Source organism: Temnothorax longispinosus, chromosome 11, assembly GCF_030848805.1.
Source record: "Temnothorax longispinosus isolate EJ_2023e chromosome 11, Tlon_JGU_v1, whole genome shotgun sequence".
NCBI classification, from domain to species: domain Eukaryota; kingdom Metazoa; phylum Arthropoda; class Insecta; order Hymenoptera; family Formicidae; genus Temnothorax; species Temnothorax longispinosus.
Genome location: NC_092368.1, coordinates 11,538,921 through 11,558,776, shown reverse-complemented (window position 1 = coordinate 11,558,776; position 19,856 = coordinate 11,538,921).

Here is a 19,856-nt window from a genome sequence, read left to right as displayed (position 1 = left end):
CGTTTTCGCCGCGCCGCGGAGCGTTCGCGTTTTCGGGCGCCGCGGGGCGAGGGGGTCCGCGTTCACGTTTATATTGTAAAAAATTGCTTACCATCGCTGGATACCACCTCCCGGCTCTCAGTCACCTTCTGCACTGTGTGTGACACAACATTGATTGTCTTTTTATTGTTACACTTATTGTTACACTTATTGTTAGTCTCTTAGCAGTATAGGTCTCTTAATTTTAGATAATATACACTTAAAATATTTTTAAGCCTCAGGGTACAGACTATAAAAAAGTTACGTTCCGTACGGACATGGGTTAGCCTAACCCGGCGACTTTGATTGACTGTATATCGGGCTGTAATTTGTCAATTAAAACAATTTTTTTTCTTTGGATCGTGTCGATATTCCACATACCAATAAGGTATCCAAAATCCGTTACTTTCTAGCACCAATTGCAGCCGCCTTTGCATAGAATTAACTAAATTCCGTGTAAAGTTTGGCTCGAATGATAGCTCATTCCAGACATTATGGACATGAATCCTTAATGCTTCCTTTGTTCGTAGTTGACCAGCTCTCCACGAGGTCTTCATCTTGGCCCAAACGTTTTCAATAACATTTAGATCTGGCGATTTTGCTGGCCATGGAATTCTTTCGAAATCTGGATTTACATCAAACCAAGCCTGAACAAGTCTTGATGAGTGGACACCACTATTATATTGCACAATTTTTATGGTCGGAAACTCTTCTTCTGGAAATATTTGTCTCGGGCTAGGTTTTAAAACTTCTTCTAAAATCTCAACGTATTCTTCAGCATCCATTCTCGGAGAAATTTCTTGAAGACGCAATAATCCCCTGGAGGACATACACATCCCCAGAATCCTATTATAATTCTTCCACTCTGTGCTAAAGGAAGGACGTAATTAGGATTTAAACGTTGACCGTCAGGTCTCCAGACTCGATATCTTCCGTCTTCTGCGGATGAGAAAGTTTTCTCATCCATCCAAATTACTGCATCTCATACTTCCTGCGGCGTATTTAAATATCGTCTTGCAAATTCCACTCGGTAATTATGCATAATAGCGACGTCCTCGCCGATGACCTTGACCTTGACATATGTTGTGAAGGTCACCCTACTAAGTGACCTTCAAAAGGTTTTAGCCGTCGGTCATTGTTTATTAAAAAGTTATAAACAAAAAAAGTTTGAAAATTATAGCAGCTATTTTGAGTTTTGGAAGGCATAAACGACTAATATAAACGTCTTTTTTTTAAAGCAGAGAATATTTTATTTCGCGACGACGACGACGACGACGGTCGTCGTGAAATAAAATATTCTCTGCTTTAAAAAAAAGACGTTTATATTAGTCGTTTATGCCTTCCAAAACTCAAAATAGCTGCTATATTTTTCAAACTTTTTTTGTTTATAACTTTTTAATAAACAATGACCGACGGCTAAAACCTTTTGTAGGTCACTCAGTAGGGTGACCTTCACAACATATGTCAAGATCAAGGTCATCGGAGAGGACGTCGCTATTATGCATAATTACCTTCCATTCTTCTATTTCTATGCACCAGTTTCAATTCAATTTTTCTTGCGGCTGGTCGTGACCTAATAGTTGCCGCATTTAAGGGGATGCTAAAGCTAAGGCCGAACTTTCTCGACGTCGGTAATGTCAACTCTGTCAACTAAAGCAAAGGCCGAACTGATATTGGAGACCTCGCGTGGTGACAACGCGAAACTCCGGTTTCAGTGTTACCAACTAATTTCAAGTTCTATGAAGTGGTGTATGTCCGAACACGTACACACACCACTGAATTGTTCACACGGACGCACGGTAGAGCTCTGGTAAATTAGCCGGTCAACTTCGACTTTATTAATTTTCATATTTTTTTATCGTTTGTTGGTCGTTTGTTGGTGATTGTTGGCCTAATTACAACGTTTGTTGGTTCTTAATTTTTTTTTAAATTTAAAAAAAAAAATTAGCATTAAGTTAGCCGGAAAAATTTTATTTTTAATTTCAAAAAAGCCTAATCGATGCGTAATCGTTTGCTGATGATTGTTGGTCTAATTTTAGCGTTTGTTGGTTTATTATTAGTCTTAAAAACGAAAAAAAACTAAAAATTATCTCACATATTAAAGTAATCGAAGATTGGTTTATTTGCCTACGACTTAAGCTTTATTTCTATCAATTTAAGGCTAACATCTATAAAACTGCCATATGAATACGGGCCTTAACATCGGCAGAAAATCGCAAAAAGATAAAGAAACATGGTGGTTCGTGGGAAGCACACACACACACACACACACACAACGGGGGGGTGCGAGGGGGGAGCCTTCGGCCCCCCCTTCCCCTGCACCCACCCCGCCGGTAGGCTGCGTGGACCTCGCTTTACAACATAAAGTACATGCTAAGTTGTAAAACAAAATTATAAAGTACATGCATGGGGGAGGGTGCAGGGGAGAAAAGCCTTTCTGTTCACGTGCGTTCACGCAAGTAAGTCCCCTTGCACCCCTCCATGCATGTGCTTTATAATTTCGTTTTACAACTTAACATGTACTTTATGTCGTAAAGCGAGGTCCACGCAGCCTACCGGCGGGGTGGGTGCAGGGGAGGGGGGGGGGGGCCGAAAGCCCCCCCCTCGCACCCCCCCGTTGTGTGTGTGTGTGTGTGTGTGTGTGCTTCCCACGAACCACCATGTTTCTTTATCTTTTTGCGATTTTCTGCCGATGTTAAGGCCCGTATTCATATGGCAGTTTTATAGATGTTAGCCTTAAATTGATAGAAATAAAGCTTAAGTCGTAGGCAAATAAACCAATCTTCGATTACTTTAATATGTGAGATAAGTTTTCGTTTTTTTTCGTTTTTAAGATTAATAATAAACCAACAAACGCTAAAATTAGACCAACAATCATCAGCAAACGATTACGCATCGATTAGGCTTTTTTGAAATTAAAAATAAAATTTTTCCGGCTAACTTAATGCTAATTTTTCTCTTTAAATTTAAAAAAAAATTAAGAACCAACAAACGTTGTAATTAGGCCAACAATCACCAACAAACGACCAACAAACGATAAAAAAATATGAAAATTAATAAAGTCGAAGTTGACCGGCTAATTTACCAGAGCTGGTGATCTGCGTGAGCGGCCTTGCCTGATTGGTTGCAGTTCGACACTAGTGGTGACTTTCTGGTGATATTGCGTCGAGTGACACTGTTGCGAACCTTGCGCTCTTGTAACTAGCTTATAGTTACATCAGAACCTCTATGAAGTTGGCCGGACAACTTCAACGTATCGAACTTTTATTAATTGGAATCGATTGGTGGTCGTTTGGTGGTCTTTGGTAGTCTAGTCCGATCGTTTGGTGGTTAGTCGTTTTCCTGTAAAATAAAAATGAAATTTCCGGTGTGAAGTTAGCCGGACAACTTTTATTTTTCAACCAATTTAACTTTTTTACATCAAAGAGAAACCTGAGAGCGGCCACCGGGATCATTCCGTTCCAGCGGACGTATACTGACGCGCCGCCTGAGAAAGTGGACGTTAACTACGTCGTTACGGTAACGGTACACACATGGTTCGTGTCCGAACTACTCAGATGGAGGGGATATGCCAGTCGGCTCTCGGCAGTCTCGGCACTCGGCAAGCTTCGAGCGGGGAGAGAAGGGCAGACATACGATCTGCTGTCTCCTTCTCGCTTGAGCTGTGACGTAGCTGCTTAGCACGCGCCGGCTATGCCACGATGCCATGCATTTCGGGTATCGCTCCTCGCGTCTCGCCGAATGCCGAGTCTCGCGTTGGCAAATCGACGATGCGCTATACGTTACATTTACGTTTATATTTACAAATTTTAATTTTTATATTTATAAATAAATAAATAAATAAATATATATGTATATATATATATTTGAAATTTATAAATATAAAGATTGCAATTATAATTAATTAAAAAAATATTTATAAACATAAAAACTAAAATTCGTAAATGTAATGTATAGAAATCCCCGTTCTGGCAAATTTGCTCTTATATCAAAAAAAGTCTTACATTAAAAACCTTTACTTTAGCATAATAGTATTTAAATTTAATATTGAAATGCATAACAATAATTACATATTAACTATATCGAGAAAAAAAGTAGTTCATAATGTTCTTTTTACTCTTATTAAATTTATATTAGCTATTAATGTTTATAAGCGGCCACGAGCAACAACAGAGAGATATTGAATTAAAATAAAAACAATTTCTTAAATAAATAATACACATTCTTAACGTTTCGACTGTACTTAGTCTTCTTCGGAACGGATTACTACGATAGAAGAAGATAAATATAAAAAAACATGATAATTAATGTTCAAGTTTACATACTAAAACATTAAACATTAGTCTAGACTAAAACATTAAACAATTATCTAATAATATAAACAAAGTAAACAATAATTTAATTAAATCACAAATATAAAAACGCCGGAATAATCGAATAAAACCATAACAAGATAAATTTATATTTATATTGAGAAGTGGTAAAATCTCTTCTGTCGGGAAGAGAATGTAAAGAATTATTAACGGAAGTATTCTGATTTAAAAGATCTTTAAAATATATATTTTTCAGGAACTTTTTATAGGGAAACGAAGAAAGTAAATAACGTTAAACTTTGCATGTTCTCTCTTCACCTTATTTTAAAAATTGATTTTTATTTTTTAAGTAACAAAAATGCTCTTTTTTTCTGTTATATCCTGGTCACCATAAATGACAGACGGTGTAAATAATTCTAGCTGTTCTAGGTATCTGAAACGCAAAAAGCTAAAATTTTCTTATTCAGAAGAAGTATATGTGGCTATAGTCTGAACTAGAATTAAACCAATATTTTCATTCTAGGTTCTAGGCGGCTTTTTTATCAAAAATATTATTAATCAATATTAAATAAACCATTTACGAACTGAGCTTAGATTTTATAGTAGCCTAATAATATTTTTTATATACTATATTTACATATTTTTCCAACTTTAATCAACTATAATACACGCCGATTAACTTGTCAGACTTACAACACAGCTCCTATTGGATTAATAAAATCCCCTCACACCCCTCTAATTAAATCGATTTAAATATTGTAATAGTAAAGAATTTACTACTTTAACAGGAGCTGTGTTGTAAGTCTGACAAGTTAGTCAGCGCGCAATTTATTAAGATTGGAAAAAATATACGTATAATTATACATAAAAAATATTATTAGGCTATTAAGATCCAAGCTCGGATCGTACACGGCTTATTTAATATTGATTGATTGTATAACGGTCACATAAAACGGTCTTATTTCTCTTATATTATTAAAAATCAGAATAATAAATTTATTTCGCCAGTGAATAGAATAACTGGCAATATATAACGTCTTTACCGATATAAACATTGAAAAAACCGTGAGCCAACTCGCTTTGTCGGATTCACACAGCACTTTTTCGGATCAATCATCGAGACATTATTAATTTCGACCAACGCTTTTGGTCAGAATATGTAATTTCTAAATTAATAGTTTTAAATTTTATTATTAAATATTATTAAAAATATTATAACTTTTTTCAAAATTTTGTTAATAGAATGAGAATGTGAGCAATACCTTAACGAATTAATAATGCAAGGACATACAGACGTTATTACAACCATTCGAGAAAACTGTTCAACATTTTATGTGTTGCTGCAGAAGAAATTAGTAATGTCGGCGGACAAATTATACGCTAGTGGCTAGTGCTGCTAGAAAAGATCGTAGTATTTTAAGGATACATGCTGTAGATGATATTGCTTGTCCCTCGCTTGCAGTTTGAAAATGTTTGATTATTAAAAACATTTGATTATTAAAATCTTACATTCAAAATAACGCTTATAGCAGATAAACAAAAATCTTGTCTGTATTTGACATCACACTTGTGAAAATTAAGCGTGTAAAAAATCTGCAAAAGAAATGTAAACGTGCAAAGAAACTATTGTCAATAACATCACACATACACACACAGAAGAAAATGTAAATAATTGATTTCTTTATTATTAGGGGAGACCGGGGCTAAGCCGACAGCGGGGCGAACTTGACACTAGGCTTTTTGCCAATTTAAATCTATCGTAGAAACTTGCCTTTGCTACTGTAAATGCGTCTTTATGTGCCAGTATTATCAACGGAATTTGGTAACATTCTGAGTTATTATAGTGTAATTTTTAACGCGACATAAGTGTTTTTGATAGTGAAAAGTAATTTTTCTGATCTCTTGAAAATGTCTACTCTTTCATCGAGCTTTACTCTTGCGAATCTACCGCTAAGTGATTTTGATGGGAAATTCGATGCTTTATACGAATCCGATAATAATTTTTGCATATTTTCAAAATTTATATATTTTTGGAGTAACAAAAGTAAAAAACGACGTTCGGGACTAAGTCGACACGACGCCACCGGGGCAAAGACGACACTAACCTAAAGTGACATTATCGCAAAAAAGGTCACTGTTTCGTCCGATTCCGATGACGATTTAAGGAACATCTGTTGCATATGTTCGGAAAACATTTCATTAGCTTCTAATAACAAACAATGCATCTTATGCAACCGTATGGCTCATGACGAATGTGTGCGCACATCTGATCGCGAGTTTACGTGTATAAATTGTTTTTCAGACAGTTCAGAAAAAGATAATTTAAAATTTAATCTTTTTTTTTCTCATTATTTTAAATAATTGTTTACTTTATTCCGACTTTTTGTTTCTAATACACAATGTCTTTTCATTTGATAAACAATGTATTTTTATTTTTAAACAATAAGAAAATAAGTTTCAGATCAAATTGTGTCAATCAAACAAAGTGTTGAGTTTGCCCCGGCGGGGTGTCGAGTTCGCCCCGTCATTTTTCAATTCGAAAATTTGTCTTCGCGTCACTTTTTCTTTCCTGGCGGCAAAACAAAGCGACGTACAGCAAAACTTCCTGAATCAATTTTGTACCTGAACACTCTTTAAATATATATCATTGAATTTGCCTAAAAATTTTAATTAAATATTAAAAATTGCCTTTGAAAAAATAGTGTCGGCTTAGCCCCGGTCTCCCCTACAATAATTTGAATATTGAAATTATTTTGTACCATATGCTTTCTCACAATTATATGTATGTGATTAATAATAAAATATGTTAATGACAAATAAAATAAATTACAAGAGCGTATTCTGGTTTGAAAGATCTTAAGGACGTTCTCCGGAAAATCGATTTTCTCTAGATTTTCTTGAAACTGTGAATATACATTAATTTATAGGTGTGCTTTATGTGTGTTTAGTCAGAAACGATTTATTGCACAGTACGTTAATATAATATAAGTACATATAAGCGATAGCGTAAACGAGGCGCGTTACGAGACAGGCAGACAAGCACATCCAACGGCTCGCGAGATCAGCCGGGAAGAGCACGGGCGCTTCGTGATACCTGTTTACCAAAGCGGAACTACTTTCCGGGATCGTCCGGAGATACCCGAACGCACACGGCGATCACACATGAGCATACTCATTCTAACACTCCTCCTATCGACATGTGCGGACAAAACATTAAGTTATCACTCATACCTCCATATTCATCAATCTCACACACGTTTCATGCTTATCTCTAGGCAACGGTTTCGTTAGTATGTCCGCTACATTTTCGCCAGTGGGTATATAATTTACCATGATATCGCCATTTTCTTGTGCCTCACGAGAAAAACTATATTTAATGTCAATATGTTTACTTCTCTTATGGAACACGGTGTCCTTGCTTAAGCAAATCGCGCTTTAATTATCACAGTAAATTTCTGTTGGGCCATCCACGTATTTAGCAAGTCCTATTTGAGTAAAAAGGTTTCTTAGATATATAACTTCTTTTGTTACTTCTGATAAGGCCATAAATTCTGCCTCCATCGTGGATAGCGCAACAGATTTCTGCTTCTTTGCTGACCAGCTTATTGGTCCGCCCGCTAGAAATGTACAAAAACCGGAGCAGGACTTCCTATCGTCTATATCACCTGCCCAGTCATAATCTACATAAGCTAACATTTTCTGTTGTGACTTGGTGTAGATAATATAGTTTTTCGATTTCTTTAAATACCTCAAAACTCTCTTCGCCGCTGTCCAATGCGTCTTTCGCGGGTTTGCGCTAAAACGACTCAAGAAACTTACCGCGAACGCAATATCCGGGCGCGTTGCGCCCGCCAAATAATTTAAACCGCCTATGAGTTCTCTGTACGGGATGTTCTTCATCTCGTCTTCTTCAGAGAGTCCTGGCTGGCTGACTTTTGATAATTGATTCCCAGGTTCCAGAGGCATTGCAACGGGATTCGCCTCCATCATATTGAATCTTTCTAGGAGCCTCTTCAAGATTCTTGCGTCAACTTCACGCTTCCTGTCGGGCTATTTCTTTCAACACGAAGACCCAGTACATCTCCAACGCAACCTAAATCTTTCATCCTGAACTGCCCCTGCAACCTTTGTTTGACCTTCTCCAGGGCTTTTAGGCTTCTTGATGCGAGTAATAGGTCATCCACGTAGATAGCGATAATGACAGTCTCCCCGTCTACCTGGCCGACGAAGACACACGGATCCGCATCTGATCTAGACATTCCAATGCTTAACAAGAAATTACGGAGCTTCTCGTACCATTTTCGCCCTGATTGCTTTAGACCGTAGAGTGGCTTACGCCGAAAAACCTTTTTCTCTTGACCTGCCACCACGAGTCCGCTTGGCTGCTCCATATAGATTTCATCATCGAGATCACCCTGTACGTAGGCTGCAACTACGTCCATCTGGTGGACGTGCATCTCCTCCTCGACACAGCCGGCGAGAAACGCGCGTATCGACTCGTGTCTTACGACCGGAGCAAAGACTTCCTGATAATCCACTCCATATCTCTGCTCGCATCCACGCGCCACGAGCCTCGCCACGACCGCTCGACTCCGCCATCCTGCCGCCTCTTTATCTTAAATACCCAACGACATGATATAACGCGACGATCGACCGGGCGGTCGACCAACTCCCACGTCCCGTTCTCGATCAATGAATCATATTCGGCTTTCATGGCTTCCAGCCATAATTCTCTATCGCCACGAGACATAGCCTCTTCCAAAGTGGATGGGTCGCTGAGGGCTGCATCTGTAACAAGGCTAGCAATTTCATTATATAATTTTCGAGGCCTTTCTTTCTTTCCGGTACGCTCAAGTTTCGGCCTTCCCCTTCCGCGACCTGATCGCTGTACTGGCTCCACAGCCTTCTTTGGCGTAACTTCCGACGCCATGCTCCAGGCACCATCTTCCTCCTCGACAGCTGCAGGCTCTTTCCAGTCCTTGCTCACACTGTCGGTCGGCTGCTGAGACGGCTCCACTTTCGCCCGGATCTCGAATGAGTGCTCATCTGCCATGACTCCTTCCGCCACGTGTGGCTTTTGCATTTCGACAAGTTCTACGTCACGCTCATTTTTAGAATCCATATCTTCGATAAATCGGACATCGCGACTCTTGATGATCCTTCTAGTACCTCGCTCCCACAAGCGGTACGCCTTTGATTCGGAATCATAACCTACCATAACAAACTCATGACCTTTAGGATCCAACTTGGTTACTCCTGGCCCTTTCTGAAGCGCAAATGCTTTGCACCCAAACATGCGCAAAAAACTGACGTCTGGCTTCGTTCCAATCCACTCCTCAAGCGGTGTCCTCCCCTCCAAGGCTTTCGTTGGGCATCTATTCCTCAGGAACGCCGCGGTGTTGATTGCTTCGGCCCATAGTGTCATCGGCAAGCCCGACTGCACCAACATACATCTGGCCATTTCCACCAATGTACGATTTGCCCGCTCGGCGACTCCGTTCTGCTGAGGGGTGTACTCCACACTTAATTGCCTACTTACACCTTCATCCTCAAGTAGCCCGGCAAATGTCTTCGACACGTATTCCTTTGCATTGCCCGAACGAAACTTAACGAGTTTACACCCAGTTTCTCTTTCAACGCGATGCATAAATTTCCTGAATTCCATGAAGACATCGGCACGACTCTTCAACATCGCTACGGTGATGAATCTTGTTTTGTCATCTATGAAGGTCACGAAATATTTCGCTCCTCCCAACGACTCGACCTTGAACGGTCCGGCAATGTCTGAATGTACAAGTCCGAAAACCCTCTCAGCACGCGAAGATGATGCCTTATAAGGCAATTGGCATATTTTCGCCTTCAGGCACACTTCACAAGGGAAATCATCCGCATTTAGCTTGAAGTCCAGTCCGTCGACCATGTCTGCACTTTTTAGCTTCTTAAGGGGATGCTGGAGACAGGTCTGTTTTACCGCGATATTTTCAGACACACAAATCTTTTGATTGATTTCACCGAATTAAAAATTTTTTTTCCAGAATTAAAGTTTGAACGATAACGAAGACGGCAGGCATCAATTGCGTATAAAAAACCAAAAAAATTAGAAAATTACAGTTTTATTTTCGATTCTGCGGTCGACTCATGACAACATTTGCTGCACATAAAAGTTTTAGACTGTGTACGTATACAAAAACCTTGCAGCCGTCACGGAAATACAATAAAGAAGAATCCTGTGCTTGCAGAAATGAGCTGCGAGCTTTAGTATAAGAGAAAAGTATGTTAGAAAATTTCATATGCACATGTAACGCGTCTCCCCGAATTCAGCCAAAAACATACGGATCAGTATAACGGGTAGCCCTAGAGCAGGCGCTCTGTATGTATGTGTAAGAATCGGTGAGCACTTCTTTATTGACGCTGGTCGAGTTTGCCTGCGCTCTGTATGTATGTGTAAGAATCGGTAAGCACTTCTTTATCGACGCTGATCGAGTTTGCCCGTGACTCTAGCATCCCCTTAAGGTCATTTAAGTTCAAATGTCCGAGGCGTCGATGCCATTTCATGAGCCGTTCGTCGGGTTTCCCGTCCGCGCACAATGCAATCTGTCCCTCTCTCGTGTTAACGACGTATAACCGTCCACGTTTCTCTGCGTTCATGACAAGCGTGCCATCCTTCCTGAGCACTTGATCCTTGTCACCTTCAAACACAACCTTGTAACCATTTTCTGTAATTCTGGCCACCGAGAGCAGATTATTTCTCACATCCGGTACGCACTTCACATCGCACAGTTCTACGCGCTTTACGACACCCCTTACGCTCACGTCAACCACGACATTTCCGGCACCAACGGTCTGCATGTCCCGATCATTCTTTCCCGCTGTCTGCACGGCACCATCACAGTCACTGTCTATAAACGAAAAACGATCTCTCTTTCCGCACATGTGTGCCGTCGCGCCACTGTCCAGGCACCACTCATTGTCTTTTAACTGGCTGAGCATCACTGTCGACGCTTCCATGGCATCTTCGCACGCAGCCTGACTCACGGTCTTATTGTCAGACCTTTTTTTCTTCCAACAGTCAGATGCGCGATGGCCGGTTTTTCTACACTTGAAGCACTTGCCCTCAAAACTTTGTACGCCTCGTTTTTCCTCGCTGCACGCGCCTCGCTTTTCCTGTACCTTGCGCTGCCCAAACGGTTTCCTGCTCGCTATTTTATGAGTGTCGCTTTTTCCAGCGGTCAATAATGCACTGCTTCCACGATCTTTTTCTCGATCGCTTCCCACTCGCCTAGCTTCTTCTTCAATCAATTTTGCCTTTAAGAAATTGATATCCGGTATTTCATCTCTGGATTCTATCGCTACTCGAAAGTTTTCAAAATCCTGTGGCAGGGAGCTAAGGAGCATAATTGAGAGTAACTCAAACGGCACTTTTATTCCAGCCTCGTCTAATTGGTCGGCTGTCCGCATAAAATCGCTGACGTATTGAGACACCGATTTTTCTGGATCTTTCTTCATCTGGTATAGCTGACGATAAAGAACCGCCTTTCTCACAGGTCCTCTGGAGTTGAACGCTCTTTCCAATTCGCTCCAAGCCTCCGAAGCTGTAACGGCCTTTCTGATATGCCCGAGTTCGCTGCTAGACACGCCGAGCACGATCAGTGCGAGCGCTTTTTCATCTTCGATTGTCCATGTTACTAACTTCGCCTCTTCCACGGGTTTCACAACACTTCCACTTACGTGTCCCCATAGACCGTTATACACGAGAACACTTCGCATTTGGAGTCTCCACGTTTCATAATTGTCCGCGGTCAATTTCTCGATGTGTTGCGTGCCGGTCGAATGCATGGCGAGAAGGGCGTTAGCCACGTGTTCACGAGAACTCGAACTCGAGGCGAATAAACCGATTGCACAGGCCGCAATTCGCTATATATCACTTAAATCACCAACCTGGGCCCATAACCTGTTTAGCCAGAAACGATTTATTGCACAGTACGTTAATATAATATAAGTACATATAAGCGATAGCGTAAACGAGGCGCGTTACGAGACAGGCAGACAAGCACATCCAACGGCTCGCGAGATCAGCCGGAAAGAGCACGGGCGCTTCGTGATACCTGTTTACCAAAGCGGAACTACTTTCCGGGATCGTCCGGAGATACCCGACCGCACACGGCAATCACACATGAGCATACTCATTCCAACAATGTGTAGTATAAATTTTAGTACCTTTTGCGATATTAAAAATCGAGATATTGATATTCAAAGTTTTAACTTTTAACACGGAATTCCTATTCCGAGGTATTGTGAAACAGACATTTTAATAAATTGTGAAAAAAGTTTTTTCTAAATGTTTTTAAAAGACTAGTATATGATGCTTTATATATAAAAATAGAAATTAATAATATGCGATAAGTTTCAATACCCTTGCGGTACTCGTTTTCGAGAAATACTTGTGTAAAGCGATTTGAAGTTAACTTCTTATTTTTTAGTTGTTATATGTAATATTTAGTAAATTAACTTTAGTAAAATAAATTTTTCTTCTTAAGCATGAATACAAGTTGAGTATGACTGGAGCCGGAGAAGGTCTTTAAAAATAGGTATTTTTCAGGAATTTTTTATAGGGGAACAAAGAAAGCGTATAACGTTAAACTTTGCATGTTCTTTTAATCTTATTTTAAAAATCTATTTTTATTTTTTAAGTAAGAAAAATATTCTTCTTTTTTGTTACTTTTATATTATATCTTGATCACTAAAAGACGTAAGTATGAGAGACGAAGTAAATGATTCTAGCTGTTCTAGGTATCAGAAACGTAAAAACCAAAAATTTTCTTATTCAGAATAAGTGATATGGGCTATCGTCTGAACTAAAATAAACATTTTTTTTATAATAAAATACTAATAAAATTTTGAAAAAAGTTATATTTTAAATAAAAAAGCCGCTCAGAATGGAAATATTGATTTAGTTCTAGTTCAGACGATAGCCACACTTCTCCTGCAGAATAAGAAAATTTTAGCTTTTTGCGTTTCAAATACCTAAAACAGCTAGAATTATTTACATCGTCTGTCATTTATAGTGACCAGGATATAACAAAAAAAAGAGCATTTTTGTTACTTAAAAATAAAAATAAATTTTTTAAATAAAGTGAAGAAAACATGCAAAGTTTAACGTTATTCACTTTCTTCGTTTCTCTATAAAACATTCCTGAAAAATATATATTTTAATAATCTTTTAAATTAAAATATCTCCGTTAATAATTCTTTATACATTCTCTTCCTAACGTGTGTGTGAAGCTATCGTCTCATTTTGCAGAAACTCACAAATTATTGAGAGTTCTGGCTTCTTTCAAAAAACGCGTTAGTACAAACTGAGACGCTATGTTCACGCAGCGTCTCATTTTGTCCTACACAAGTTCCACCACTGTATCTCATCAGATTTTGCAAGATCTATAGTTCTATAACAGTTCTATAAAGAGTTTATCTCATCAGATTTTGCAAGTTCTATAACAGTTCTATAAAGAGTTCTGCCATATAAAAGCAAAAAAATTAATTATAAGGTACTAAAAAAAAATTACAATGCAACGAGTATACCGGTTGAGACGCCAGTTGAAATCTCGGAGTTCCGGTTTATGTAAAATATTTTTCGAGTAGTTTTGAGCATATTGAAACATTTTCTAAAGAGTTCCGAGCGTTAGAGTCTTTGTGTTATATTTAAAAAAATTAATATTAACCAAAAAGTAATCATGACAGAAGAAGATGAGACGCTGTGCGAAATCTCGGAGTTTTGGCTTATATAAAATATTTTTCGTATAGTTCTGAGCATACTAAAGCATTTTCTAAAGAGTTCCCGCCACTAGCTACGTTGTATATATATGTTTATTAACTTTAGCAAACACTAGCTACGTTGTATAATTTTTAAATAAATTAATACCGCTCGAAAATCAGGAATTTATCGAAAATAAGGTGAGAAGCTGGCCGTATTTCGGCAGTTCTGTGAGTTCTGCTATAATTCTCGTGTAGTTCTGAACGTGTTCTAACGTTGTCCCATTTTATTCTGGCAATAAGCATTATTTATTCATTTTTTAAATAATTCTTATCGCTCGAGAAAGACCCTATTCTCGATAAATTCCTGACTTTCGTGCGTTATTAATTTATTTAAAAATTATACAACATTGCCAATGCCCGGAACTCTTTAGAAATTGTTTTAGTATGCTTAGAACTGTACGAAAAATATTTTATATAAGCCAGAACTCCGAGATTTTCTACAGCGTCTCACCCACATACCCGTAAATGCGTCTTTCTTGGTCGATAAAAATTATTTAAAATATAAATAAATAATGCTTATATATCGTCAGAACTCTTTAGAAATAAACGTTAGAACACGTTCAGAACTATACGAGAATTATAATAGAACTCACTGTTACCCATGTGTATTGTTTATTTAAGAAAGTGTTTTTATTTTTATCCAATTATCCTTCTGTTGTTGCTCGTAATTTGGCCGCTTGAACATGCATAGGTAAAATAAATTTAATAAGAGTGCAAGAAACATTATAAACTACCATTTTTTTCTCAATATAGTTAATAATATAATTATTGGTATGCATTTAAATATTAAGTTTAAAATTTATTATGCAAAGTAAAGGTTTTTAATGTAAGACTTTTTTAGATAGAAAAGCATAGAACGGTGATTTCTATACATTACATTTACGAATTTTAGTTTTTATGTTTATAAATATTTATTTAATTAATTATATTTGCAATCTTTATATGTTCGCGATCGAACCGTAGTCCCCCGTGAATAATCGCGAGGAGAATTCTCGCTTAAGCTTAGCATTGTTTCGGGAACAACCGCCGTTATTCCAAGAACCTTCGAGAAGCCGAGAAACGAACGCTTGTTTTTCCTCGCGTGCTTGCCCTATCCCCTTTGTCTCATCGCGCGACGTAAACATTGGGGACGGAGCACCTGACCACGGCGAGAGCAGCTGATCGGTTGCCGACTCCGAAATTCGAGGAGTTCAAATCGAAAGACAAGTCAGTGGGTCGGCTACCGATTGGCTAGACTAATTGTTCGGCCCATTACCGGGGATGCGTGACGCGTGGGGAGAAGGAGCTCGTACCTCCGAGCGCGCCGGAGGCTCTCCAGCAGATACGCTTTTGGAGACGTAACGAGCAACTCTTTTCGAAAAGCGAACTGCCTCTTGTGTGGAGTCTCGTCGACGGCTCGATCCGTGGCTCGCGGAACAGATCGTGCGACGAGAACCGTAGCTCGCGGCAAAAGCGCCGACTTTCGAGGAATCAGAACCGCGCTTCGTGGATTCCTAAACTCCGTGTAAATAACTGTATCATATTACGTGTAAATACATTTTGTAAATAGACATACAAGCGAACGTTTGGAATAAGCCCCGTTCCCGTGCCTCTAACTCGATCTTCCTTCTGCTCACGCACATTATATATTTATAAATTTCAAATATATATACATATATAACATATATATATATATATATATATATATATATTTATTTAATTATAAATATAAAAATTAAAATTTGTATACAAGCAAATGTAACGTATATAGCGGGTATAGCGTATCATGCGGGATGCTTCGGGCGGTGCCGCGCGCGACTCGACGAATGACTCAACGAATGAGCTTTTGCGTGGGCTGATTGAGCGGATGGAAAAGTCGGATGCGAAGTTGACTGCGTTTATTGACAGTCAGCAACGCACTAATAAGGAAATCAGTGACAAAGTCACTTAAATCGTCGATTTGTCAACTCGAGACTCGGCACTCGGCGAGACACGAGACGCGATACCCGAAATGCGTGGCATCGTGGTATAGCCGGCAAGCCGGCCCGTGCAAAGCGGCAACGTCACAGCTCAAGAGAGACAGCAGATCGTATGTCTGCCCTTCTCTCCCCGCTCGAAGCTTGCCGAGGGCCTAGCGTACACGGACAGAGGAAAGGCTTGCGCGACCAGCATATCCCCTCTATCTGAGTAGTTCGGACACGAACCATAGCATGGATACGAACCCATGTATCGTTACCCGAGTCCTCTCTGATCGTTACCGAGCGTAACGCCGTAGTTGACGTCCACTTTCTCAGAGGGCAGATTAGGACAGACGTCCCCCGAAGCCGGATGGCCGCTCTCAGGTTTCTCTCTGGTTACATTCTGAGATACTCATGCAGCGCGAGCGAGTGTGCATCAGGTCAATCAGGTGTACCAAGACAATCGCTGGCCAATCCGTCTCCTGTAGTGTATGCGCGAGGGAGTTTCATCCGGGTTGTGTCAAATCGTACTTAATTACGAAAGCTGCAGGTGACTGTTGCAAGTCTCAACTGTCGAATATGTCCATCATAAGAGATAAACGCCGTACGTTTTTTCCTACCGTTTTGGATGACACCGCGTCTGTTGCTGTCGGTGCCGCGCACTCTGGCGCGCATGCGCATCCTATCATGCGGGATGCTTCGGGCGGTGCCGCGCGCGACTCGACGAATGACTCAACGAATGAGCTTTTGCGTGGGCTGATTGAGCGGATGGAAAAGTCGGATGCGAAGCTGACTGCGTTTATTGACAGTCAGCAACGCACTAATAAGGAAATCAGTGACAAACTTAGTCACTTAAATCGTCTTGCTGATACAGTGGCTCAAAATAGTCAGCGCATTGCTCAATTGGAGCTGGATAATGCTAATCTGGTTCGCGAAGTCAGTGACTTGAAGTCTGCTCAGTCAGCCTATGGTTCTCGGGGCACTCAACGAGTTGATTGTCTCTGGTCTGCCTTCGACGTTATCGATCACTCCTTCCAAACTCGCCGGAAACATTTTGACAGCGCTAAATGTGCCTGACTTGTCGTGTCATGTTCTTGACGTGAGAGTGTTAAAAAGAGCACTGCCGACGACTGCTCAGGATCATTCTGCGAGTACTACACTATCGAGTTCAATGATTGTTGCTGTGACCTCGAGTGCTGTTCGTGACGCGATTATTGTAAAAAAGCGTGAAAAGGGTGCGCTCACACAGGCAGATGTATGCGGAGGCAGTTCTAATCGCAATATTTATGTGAATGAGCTGCTTCCAAAGTGCACTTACGACTTGTTACAGCGAGCTAAGCGCTTCACTAAGGAGAATGCGTTTAAATATGTCTGGGTGAAGAATGGCCTGATATGCGCTCGACGCTCTGATGGCGAACCCGTCATCTTTATCAATACTGACTCTGATCTCGCTAAGCTCGTCTGACAAGTTCGGCCTGTATGTTCTTCGTCGTCCGTTGGTGTGCAGAGATCAATACGACATTCTACATCGTTTCGTATATAGCTCAGTTCAATGCTAATTCCCTTCGGGGACACATTGAGTTCATTAGGCTACATTTTAATACCGGCTCTTATCATATCATCTCTGTTTCTGAAACGTGGCTTAATGCGAGCGTCTTTGATGAGCTTGTGGCGCTAGACGACTACTTTTTGATTCGTCATGACAGATCGGAACGGATGGGCGGTGGGGTGGCATGCTATGTACATAAATCGTTAAAAATCAAAATTCTAGCTACCTCCAGTAATGTTTATGTTGATGTACTTGAATACCTTCTTATTGAAATACGTACTCCAGACGGTGAATCAGTACTATTCGCGTCCATCTATAGAAGACCCAAAGGTCACCTCTTGTCTGACTTTGTTGAGTCACTAACTCGTTTCTCACATCTTTACAAAAACATAATCATTGGCGGTGATTTAAATTGCAATCTGTCATCGACTAATTTTGAAGCGAATTACTTACGTGAACTCATGTCTGGCTTATCTTTACATATCGTTAATTCCGAACCTACATATCATACTGCGTTCTCGGACTCTTGCCTTGATGTCCTGGTTGTGGATGATGTTGACAAAGTTATATCATTTACCAAATCTCTAAGTCCTTTCATTGCGGGTCATGATCTGTTAGAGTTGTCAATGTCTCTAAATTCTAATCTTATATCTGAGCGAACCATTACTCGGCGGAGTTACAGTGGCTTTGATGGTTCTGTGTTCTCTGAGTATCTCGAATCTATTGCCGACGCTGTACGGATCGAACTAGATAAATTTTCTGACGATGCTGATGTGATGGATTCTGTGGGGTCCTGTCGGATGCCATGTTAAAGGCACTTGACACCTTTGCCCCTGTTTGTGTACTTAGAATTAAGAGGCCCCCTGTGCGGTGGCTTACGGCGGAATTGATTGCTCGGCTGCGTGCTCGTGATCGGCTGTATAAACAAGCTAAACGTTCTAGCAGTCTTTTAGGCTATGCCACTTATAGACACTTCCGTAATGAGCTCAATGCTGATCTCAAGCGTGCGAAGAGTGAATTTCACTACAATTCACTTATTAACATCACCGATCCAGCTAAGTTATGGAGAGAACTGGCTCGATTGGGACTTGCGAAATCGACATTCACATCTCCGCTACATTTTTTCACTTCGGATCAGCTTAATGTATATTACGCCTCTGTATCTAATGCTCAACCTCCATGCCTACATTCTGACCTTATATCCGCTATTGCTTCAGTCACTAGTCCCTCAAATCGTCCAGAATTCACGTTCTCCTCCATCCTGCCTAGCTCAATTTCTGAGCTCATCACTGCACGACCTTTACACTCTTACGCTTCTGGCTCGGATGGTATTCCACTTTTTGTCTTGCGCATTGCGTGGCCTACTTTTTCGTCGTGGATTACCTCCTTACTTAATCGATCGTTAAATGCTTCTTTGTTTCCGTCTGAATGGAAGAGAGCGTACATTCGTCCTCTTTTGAAAATTCGTACACCTCTTTCCCCGTCAGACACGCGACCAATTGCAAATCTACCAGAACTGTCCAAACTTTTTGAGAGAATTGTTGCTGCACAAATAGTTGACTATTTAGATAAATATGATATACTGAATCCTAGACAGTCTGCATATCGCCAGGGCTTTAATACTCAATCTGCGCTACTGCGTATCTGTAACGACATTAAGTTGGCGATTGATGATGGACTCATTACCATAATGATTCTCTTCGATTTTAGCAAAGCGTTTGACACGGTTCCTCATCTGCAATTACTCATCAAATTAAAAGAGATTGGTTTCTCTTATGCTGTTATAAACTGGATTTTCTCTTATTTAACCGGCCGGTCTCAAGCAGTTGTTGATGATGAAGGCAATTTTTCTAATTGGCTATTTACTTCATCTGGAGTGCCTCAAGGTTCAGTGCTCGGCCCACTGTTGTTTGCTTTGTACATTAATGACATTTTTAAAGTGTTGTTGTATGTGTCTCATATGATTTTTGCTGATGATATTCAGATTTACCGCTCATGTTCACCTGCTTATATTCTTCACGCTTTAAGCTGGATTTTCACGAGCCGCTGAAACCGACCGTTCGAGCGACAAAACGGATCACGTGACGACGTTTGTACCATACAAACGATACAAACGTCGTCACGTGATCCGTTTTGTCGCTCGAACGGTCGGTTTCAGCGGCTCGTGAAAATCCAGCTTTAGAGTTAATATCTAGAGATGCTAACATTCGTATGTATTTGACCGGA